Source organism: Tupaia chinensis, unplaced genomic scaffold, assembly GCF_000334495.1.
Source record: "Tupaia chinensis unplaced genomic scaffold, TupChi_1.0 Scaffold139113_1, whole genome shotgun sequence".
In the NCBI taxonomy this organism is placed as follows: domain Eukaryota; kingdom Metazoa; phylum Chordata; class Mammalia; order Scandentia; family Tupaiidae; genus Tupaia; species Tupaia belangeri.
The window spans coordinates 87,904-97,774 of NW_006199003.1; the positions used below are offsets into that span (position 1 = coordinate 87,904).

The 9,871-nt window shown below is 42.7% G+C and overlaps 1 pseudogene; it reads left to right on the plus strand.

The window, feature by feature from the left end:
• The window catches only part of LOC102471214 (mitogen-activated protein kinase 6 pseudogene), a 25,334-nt pseudogene extending 17,047 nt beyond the window's left edge, over positions 1-8,287 (plus strand).
• Positions 8,288-9,871: the final 1,584 nt, after the last annotated feature.

Sequence of the window (9,871 nt, forward strand, 5' to 3'; positions counted from 1 at the left end):
CATATGAAGGATAATCTTGCAGGATATAATAGTCTTGGTTGAAATTGTTTCTCTCTTAACACTTTCCATACGTCTTCCCATTCTTTCCTTACTTGCATTGTTTCTAATGAGAGGTCCGGTGTTAGCCTGATGGGATGGCCTTTGTAAGTTACTTCTCATTTCTCTCTTGCCAGTTTTAGTATCGTGTCTTTATCTGTGGTCTTAGCCTGGGTAAGATGTGCCTTGGGGAAGATCTTCTGGGGTTGATTCTATTTGGGGTTCTTTGTCTTTCTTGGGTCTGGATGGTTGAGTGCCTCTTTAGACTTGGGAAATTTTCTTCGAGGATTTCGTGGAATTGGTTTTCCATACTGCTCTTAGTTTCTTCACCTTCTGGAATGCCAATTATTCTGATGTTTGGGCGTCTAATGGAGTCTAGTATTTCTTGTATATTATCCTCATGTTTTTTTGTTATTTTCTCGATTGTTTTGGTGTTTTTTTTCTAGGTCAGAAGTTTTATCTTCTACCTTGGAGATTTGATCTTCAGCATGGCCTAATCGACTCTTAATACTTTCCAGCGAGTTATTGATTTCCTGTATTACAGACTAATAGTTCCATCTCATTCTTTCTCAGTGTATCCATTTCTTCTTTCATATCCTGGAAGGACTTCCTAATTTCCTGTAATTCATTATCTCTTTTCTGTTCCAACTCACAGAATTTGGTCACCATGGATGTTCTAAATTCTTTGTCAGTCATTTTGGTAATGTCCTCCATATTTACAAGACATGAAGGGGAGTTTTCCTTTGTTGGAGACATATTTCCTTGTTTATTCAGACCTGAGGCTCTTTTTCTACTTCTAGCCATTGGAAGATGTATTCACTTTTGAAAACCTCTTGGGGGAACTTTTCTTCCACTAGGAGTAAGAGTTTTTCCTTTTGGGTGGGAATAGATGTTTGCTGAAGTCTCTCTTCTGCTGTTTTTACCAATGTGCTCTCAAGAGGGGAACTCTACTGAGGTGTCTAAAAAGCAGTTTTTACTAGGAAATTTCAGATATCTGATTCTAAACCTGTCCAGTCCCTCTGGCAGGGTAACAAACTAAGAGGAGAGGATAATATGAGACAAAATGATAGACAACAGAGAAAAATAAAGAAATGCCAGAGGCCTGTAGGTGGACCTTGTGCCTGCTGCCAGGAAAAGGACAGTCTGTGGAAAGAGGCAGAGCTAGGAATTAACAAGAGAGTAGAGGGGGTCAAAAAAAGCCACAGAAAAATTCTAGCTACCTACCTGGGTGGTGGGGTCTTGGGCCTGGGAGTCTGGAAGTGAGGCAGGGGTCAGAGATGACCCTCCCTCAATATCCCTTGCTGTACAGAGGCCTGTAGATGAACCTTGTGCCTGCTGCCGGGAAAGGACAGTCTAGGAGGTGGGGCCTTGGGCTGGGGAGTCTGGAAGTGAGGCAGGGGTCAGAGATGACCCTCCTTCAATATCCCTTGCTGTACAGATTCCTGTAGGTGGACCTCGTGCCTACTGCCAGGAAAGGACAGTCTAGGAGGTGGAGTCTTGGGCTGGGGAGTCTAGAAGTGAGGCGGGGGTCAGAGATGACCCTCCCTCAATGTCCCTTGTTGGACAGAGGCCTGTAGGTGGACCTTGTGCCTGCTGCCAGAAAAGGACAGTCTAGGAGATGGGGTTTTGGGATGGGAAGTCTGGAAGTGGGGTGGGGATCAGAGATGACCCTCCTTCGATATCCCTTGCTGGACAGAGGCCTGTGGGTGGATCTTGTGCCTGCTGATGACCCACAGCAGGTCTGCATGACTGTGTTGAAGTCCTGATGTCACTCTCAAATCTTCAAGAGGACCTCACAGATGTCTCCCTCAAGGATTCTGATGCGGTCCTCTTCACCAACAGGAGCAGTTACATGGTACACAAACAGAGGTATTTGGGTGCAGCAGTGATCACTCATGACCAAGTGATCTGGGCCCAGGCCTTGGGGCCAGGAGTTTCAGCCCAGAGAGCAGAATTGATTGCTTTCACTCAGGTGCTCCGCTAGGGGAAGGGAAAAAGTATTTACATCTACACAGACAGTAGGTATGCCTTTGCAACCCTTCATGTACATGGGGCCTTTTACAGAGAACAAGGGTTGCTTTCAGCTGGAGGAAAGCAAATCAAAAATCCTTCAGAGGTCCTAGCCTTACTGGAAGCATTATGGTTGCCCAAGACAGTGCCAGTTAAGCACTGCCATGGACATCAGGCTGGCACAATCCCCATAGCTAGAGGGAATGCCCTCACAGACAGGACAGCCAAAGAGGTGGCCTTAAAGCCAGTGGGGCTCCTGCAGATCCTCTCCATGCTCCCACCCCAAACCCTTGTCAAAAAGCCTTAATACACCAAGGAAGAAGAAGACTTAAGCAATGCCCTGGGTGCTACACATCAGCCAGAGGGATGGAGGGAACTGCCAGATGGAAGAATCCTCCTTCTGGAAACACTGGGATGCAACCTCATTTCCCAACTGCATCAGAGCACCCATTTATGGGGGACAAAATTGATAGATCTCCTAAGGAGAGACTATTATATTCCTGGAGTGACAATAATTGCTAAGGACACTGCTAAGAGGTGCCACATCTGTGCACAGGTCAATCCCAGGAGAGTGGCTCCTTTTCATTGGGGGACCAGACTGTGGGGAGAGAACCCAGGAGAACAGTGGGAGGTGGACTTCACCAAGCTCCCTCATGGGTTGGCCAGATACCGCTACTTACTAGTGTTTGTGGACACTTTTTCTGGCTGGCCTGAGGTTTATCCCACTAGGTCCAAAACAGTACAGATAGTCTGTAAAAAATTACTATCTGAAATTGTCCCATGCTTTGGATTGCCATTGGCACTGGGGAACGACAATGGTCTTGTGTTCATCACTCAGATTACACAATCACTGTCAAAATGCTTAGGGATAAATTGGAAGCTCCACTGTGTCTACAGACCCCAAAGTTCAGAGCAAGCTGAAAGAACAAATACAAAACTTAAACTAAGTTGGGAACCAGCAGTTAGCGTAATGGCTATGTCGCTGGACTCCCAGTTCGCAACCGCGGTTCGCGTCCTGGACCCGGTGGCTTAAAAAACTCACGCGGGGCGCATGTGTGGGCGTGCCCAAGATCCCGAGAGGAGAATGGAGGTAAAGGGATTGCGGCGTGACCATCCCCCCTGTGGGATGATTTCTCGCTTTCTGTCTCTATGTCTCTCTCTGTCTGGCGAGCGCACATGCCCTATAGTGAAAACCTCTCAAAAAAACAAAACAAAACACTAACTAAGTTAAGGCTGGAGATTGGTGAAAACTCGGTGAGTCTTCTTCCTTTTGCCCTTTTGCATACACTTTGTATCCCTTATGTGCAGGGATTGATCCCTTTTGAAGACATGTTTGGGAGGCCACCCCCCTTGGTTCCCAAGATTGGAGAGAAGATAAAGGGGGAATTGTCTAACCATGCCCTTTTATAGTCCCTGCAGGCTTTAAAGGCATCAACTAAAAGGACACAGCACCTCATTCAGGAGGCACACCAGCTATTGGGCTCTGAGACCCAGCACACACCTACTGAGGACCTCCAGTCTGAAGATCTGGTGTGGCTGAAGAGACATGAACCAGCCTCACTGGAGGCCCATTGGACTGGTCCTTTCCCTGTAATCCTGACCACCCCGACAGCCATCAAGGTTGTTGTCCCAAGAAACCACATTGGGTCCATTTTATCAAGGTAAAGTGGGCTAACTCCACCAATGTGGAGACACGGTGGCTACAACCCTCAGAGGACCCCCTAAAGGTATGCCTGCAACGAATTTCATCCTGAGTATCCTCTTGGGAGCAGCCACCAGAAATCCCCAACTGCAGGCTGCTGGGATGTTCACCTGGGAATCGGTGCAAACTGTTGATGGATGGGTCTTAGCGACAAACACCAAGCATGATGAACCATTGCTCTCCACAGACCTCTTCAGCCTCTTGGGTCATGACCTAGGGAGCATAGGAAGATGGGACTTGACCCAATCCAAGCATGGATATGGTCCTAAATTTGTACTGGTCCAAAAATACCAAATGTATGTGTGCCCTGGTGTAGCATCAAAGAAATGTGGTGGACTGGGGGACAATTACTATGCTGCCTGGGGCTGTGAGACCCATGCACCTTGGAAGCAGGGAGGTGGGGCGGCAGACTCAGTGTTGCATATTTGGAGAAGGAGGACCCTCACTGCTCAGTTCCTGGGACATGCAAACAAGTTTATATCTCAATAACTTCTTGGATAGACCCAAGTTGGCTTTATAGAAAGTCCTGGGGAGTCCGTGTGTTTGTCCTGGGACAACACAATCCTGGGGGTCTGTTCACTGTCCAAAAGAGGACTTCCCCAGAGCCAGAAAAGCCCATCAGCCCCTTGAACAAAAGAGTTGACTCATGGGGCCCTTTAACTATCTGGAGAGACAACCAAGCCTCCCAGCAGAGAGCTCAGAATCACGGGACTGGGTCACAGTCCCAGCCCCCTGCTCAGACCAAGGCCCCAGTCATGTTTCGGGTCATGACTGCTCCCAAGACCTGTGTTCTCTCCCCAGAACCCCCCACGACCATGGTGCTGAGCAATCTTTCCCCAGACCCCAAGGGACCAAGAGATAACCCCTTACTTACGACTCTTGATGCTGTGTTTGATTACTTGAACCAGACACAGCTGAACCTGACTGAAGATTGCTGGCTGAGCTTAGACCCTGAGCCCCTCTATTTCATTGGAGTTGGTGCAAATCTTACCATTGGCCTGAGAGAAGGAGAAGTTCGAAGTGCCACAATCACCAGCCCACCCTTTGTCAACAGGTGCCATTGGGGGCAGACACCATGGCTTACATTGTGAAGCCTACAGGGGACTGGATCTTGTTTTATGTCCAAATGCATCGACTTAGCCTCCTCCCCTTATTCAGAGTCCTGCTCTTCTATCTATAGCTTCCATCCAGGGGTTCCCTGCTTCTACTTCCTAGTGGCCCCCAAAGGAACTTGGTTTGCCTGTACAACAGGCATAACTCCCTGTATCAACCCTATCCTGTTTGAGGATTCATCTCAGCCCTCTCACCTTTGTATCTCGGCTCACATTCTTCCCTAGGTATACTACTCTTCTGGAGAAGGGGGACAAGAGCACCTGGGGATGTGTGGGGTGGAAATCAAAAGAGTAAAATGGGCACCTACTTTGATCCCACTAATGTTGGGCCTTGGCATTGCAGGGACTACCACTGTAAGAACCTTGGCTCTGATAGTGGGACATAGAAATATCAAGGCCTTGTTGGCCTAGGTAGATAGAGATTTGTGAGACCTGGAAAAGAGTGTAACTGTGCTCGAGGAATCTTTGGGCTCCTTAGCTGAGATAGTCTTTTTAAAATTAATTAATTAATTAATTATCATAATCTTGTTTATATTACATTGAATCACATATAACTTTACAGTGTATTACATTTCTTTTACCAGAAGGAATACCATGCATATCAGTCAGTACAGAGACATTAAAATTCCCATCTTCATCATCCAATAGCTTTTCATTTTTTCCCCAATTATTATAATTATCATTCCAATTATTTTTTAAACAGTCAATCACTATTTATCATTTTGCTTGTAAAAAGACTTCTTAGCTGAGATGGCCTTACAAAACAGAAGGGGACTAGACTTTCTGTTCCTGAAGCAGGGAGGCCTTTGGCCCTAGGAGAGGCCTGTTGCTTCTACACCAATCACTCCAGAGTAATTAACCAAAGCCTCAGTGAACTAATGGTAAATTGAAGGAAAGGGAGGAGGCAAGAAGGGCCGAACAAAACTGGTTTGAGAATCTCTTCAATTGGTCCCTCTGGCTGACTATTCTTATAACTGGTCTGGTGGGGCCCTTTGTACTCTTGCTTCTCAGGATCACAGTAGGGCCATGTGTCATTAATTGGCTCACAAATTGTTAAATAGTGATTCCAATCCATCGAGCTCTTAGTGCTGAGTTCCCATTATCACCCTTTGCCACCTGGAGACAAGGATCCAATTATTTAAATCCTGCAAAGAGCCAGTGGGGAATGTAGCAGGCCACAGGAAAAACAATATAGCTAATCATAAAATGAAGCCCGCTAGGCTAAGAGATTAACAGCCATTTTGCTTTTATAAGACATTTGCAAAAACTTGCCAGCCCCTTTGCCAGTATACCTGAAAACTATGCCCCTCTTGTAACCTTATGGTTTCACAACCCTAGCAGCTGCCATCCCAGAAATCCTTGTGGCCTTTCCTCCCTTGGCCAAATTCCCCACCTAAGTTCCCCTTGTGGGTATCACACCTAGGACCCTTACCCAGAACACTTCCTCCTTTCCCTTCCTTACTGGAAAGTCCCTACCTAGTGGCATGTGGACCCCTCCCCCAAAAGCTGAAAATCCCCTTTTAGGAGTTGTGCTTAAATGCTCTGTGAAACTGCAGGACAGGGCTGTCCTCTTGACACTGTCTTCACGCAGTGTGGCGTGTCAGTCCCTGGCCAGGAATAAAGGCTCATAAATTCCCAAATTTGAGTGGTCCCAATCCTTGATGATTTCATGCCATAACAAGGCACTGGCTTGGTTTTTTTGTTTTGTTTTGTTTTGTTTTGTTTTGTTTTGTTTGCTGTAGACAATGACTGTGACAAAAGAGTGGCCATCAACAAAATTGTCCTTACTGATCCCTAGAGTATCAAAATGCTCTCTGGGAAATCAAAATCACTAGAAGACTTGATCATGATAACAAGATAACATTGTGAAAGTGTTTGAAATTCTTGGTCCTAGTGGAAGCCAGTTAATAGATGATGTGAGTTCTCTTACTGAACTGAACAGTGTTTACATCGTTCAGGAGTACATGGAGACAAACTTGGCTAATGTGCTGGAACAGCACCCTTTATTGGAAGAGCATGCACAGCTTTTCATATATCAGCTGCTATGTGGGCTCAAGTATATTCACTTGGCAAACGTATTGCACAAAGATATTAAACCAGCTAATCTTTTCATTAATACTAAAGAGTTGGTGCTGAAGATAGGTGACTTCGTCTTGCACAGATCATGGATCCTAATTATTCCCATAAGGGTCATCTTTCTGAAGGGTTGTTTACTAAATAGTACAGATCTCCACATCTTTTATTTTCTCCTAATAATTATACTAAAGCCATTGATATGTGGGCTGCAGGCTACATCTTTGCTAAAATGCTGATTGGTAAAACCCTCTTTGCAGGCACACATGAACTTGAACAGATGCAGCTGATTTTAGAATCTATTCCTGTTGTACACGATGAAGATCATCAGGAGCTTCTCAGTGTAATTCTAGTTTACATTAGAAATGACATGACTGAGTCACACAAACCTTTAACTCAGCTGCTTCCAGGAATTAATTGAGAAGCACTGGATTTCCTGGGACACATTTTGACACTTAGTCCCATGGATTGGTTGACAGCAGAGGAAGCACTCTCCCACCCTTACATGAGCATATATTCCTTTCCAATGGATAAGCAATTCCAAGTCATCCATTTCATATTGAAGATGAAGTTGATGATATTTTGTTTATGGATAAAACTCATAGTTACATTTATAACTGAGAAAGGTACCTGACTGTCAGTTTTCAGAGTATGATTGACCTATACATACCAACTTTGATATTGATGAAGTTCAGCTTGACCCAAGAGCTCTGTCTGATATTACTTATGAAGAAGTACAAGTTGACCTTCAAAAATATTTGAATGGAGATTAGGAAAAGTAGTGGAGGACCCTGCTTTTGATACCAATTACTCCACTGAGCCTTGTTGGCAGTACCCAGATCACCATGAAAACAAATAATGTGATCTGGAGTGTAGCCATACTTATAACTACAAAATTAGGTCATCATCATATTTAGATAACTTAGTTTGGAGAAAGAGTGAAGTTAACCATTACTATGAACCCAAGCTTATTATAGATCTGTCCAATTGGAAAGAACAAAGCAAAGAAAATTATGATAAGAAAGGCAAGTCAGACAAATGTGAAATGAATGGATTAGTAAATGCCCAGATAACTCTAGAGAAAGCATCACAACTGGCTGAAAAAGAAAGGGAAAAGAATCAGGGGTTTGATTTTGATTCTTTTATTGTAGGAACTATTGAACTTAGTTCACAACACAAGCCTGCTGATGTTAATAAGTTAAATTTGAATAGCTCAGTGTTCCAACTAGAATTAAAAAGTTTGATATCAAAGTCTGTAAGCCGAGAAAAGAAGAAAAAAGAAATGGCAAAGTTGGCTCAGTTAGAAGCCTTGTATCATATTTCCTGGGATAGCCAGTTTGCGAATGGAGAGGAGAACTCTTTTCTCTTTAAAATATATTTTTTCCCTAAAACATTTTTATTCATGAGTATTTTAAAATTTTTCTACTGTACACATTTCTTAAAACACATGATATCAGTAGCAACTGAAAATGAATGCTGAATTTGGTACACATGTGTTATCTACCTCAAGGTAACAAAAGTATGTGGCAAAACATAGACCACCCATAGTGCTTCATGATATGCAGTTCTATTTAGTCAATGTTTATTGTAGTAAATGATCCTTGAATAAAACTTGTTCACCATTTATAAACGTTCTGGTGTGCATCCTTTATAGTGAAGTGTTAATACATTACATCTTATTTATTTTAGAAAAGATGTATATCTTCTGTATTTAATTTCAAAACTTAGTTTTTAAAGTTTATTTGCAAATACACTTTTCCATTTGGCACTATGGTTTCTTGCTTACCTAGTTGAAAATATGATGTCAGCACATTCTAAGGCTTTCCACATAATATTTTAAGTAAGGTGTTAACTGTGTATAGAAATTTGTATTTTGGAGGTGTTTGATCTTTTTACAAAGAAAAATTAGGGATTACTTTATCATAAAATGCTCCTAGAGGGGCCAGCAGATGGTGTGCAGTGGTTAAGGGTGCTGGACTCCCATATGGCTAACTATGGTTCGAGTACTGGACCTGGCGGCTTTCTTTCTCACTTTCTCTCCTCTCTCTCCTCTCTCTCTCTCTCTCTCTCATCAAATTAAAATAAATAAATAAAGTTAAATGAAACAATTCTTTAAAAAACATACTACTGGAAGTCTTAATCGTGTTTATTTCTTAAAAACAAAACCTGTAATGTTAGACTTATGTACATGGAAGTAATTAAGGTACATCATTATTGTAGTTTAAAAGTTTTAATAGTAAGACATACTTTGTCTTTACTGTATAATCTCTGAATGATTTTTTTTCCCTATCCCAAAGGAAGCATGAATAAAGTTAGGTTAAGTATTAAAAAAAGAAAAAAGAAAAGAAAAATATAGAGAGAAAGAGAGTGACAGAGAGACAGAGACAGACAGAAAGAAGACAGAGACTGCCCTAGCTTGCTAGGTATTGGACTGGAAGGAGTGGTTTGTTTAGAAACTCTTCTTTTAAAGGAGCAGGACTGGGTCTACCTCAGATGTAGATGGATTCTGAAATTAGAGAGATAAAGGCAAGATCAGACACAAAAGACAGTACTTACAGATTTTTTCCCTTTATTTTTATTTTTTTATTTTGTTTTCTTTTATACATTAAATTATATTATTATTTGTCTTACAAAATGGATATTTCAATGGGTAAACATAGCTCTCTAGTATAGTTTATAAAACTAAATATTTTCAACAGATAATACCACATTTCTTTGTGCCATTAATGCTTTTACTATTTTTCTTCTAAATGTCCTTCCTCAATACCCCCTCTTTCCCACACACTATATCTGGTATTTACATCTATATACTGTGTTTCTAAATCCTTAGTCAATTAGTTTCAGTCATAGAGTGCAAACACTTGGCATATATTAAGTTGGGATGTACAATGCCTCTCCTTCGTAGCCTGGCTTGCTTCACTCAGCAGTAAATCTTCCA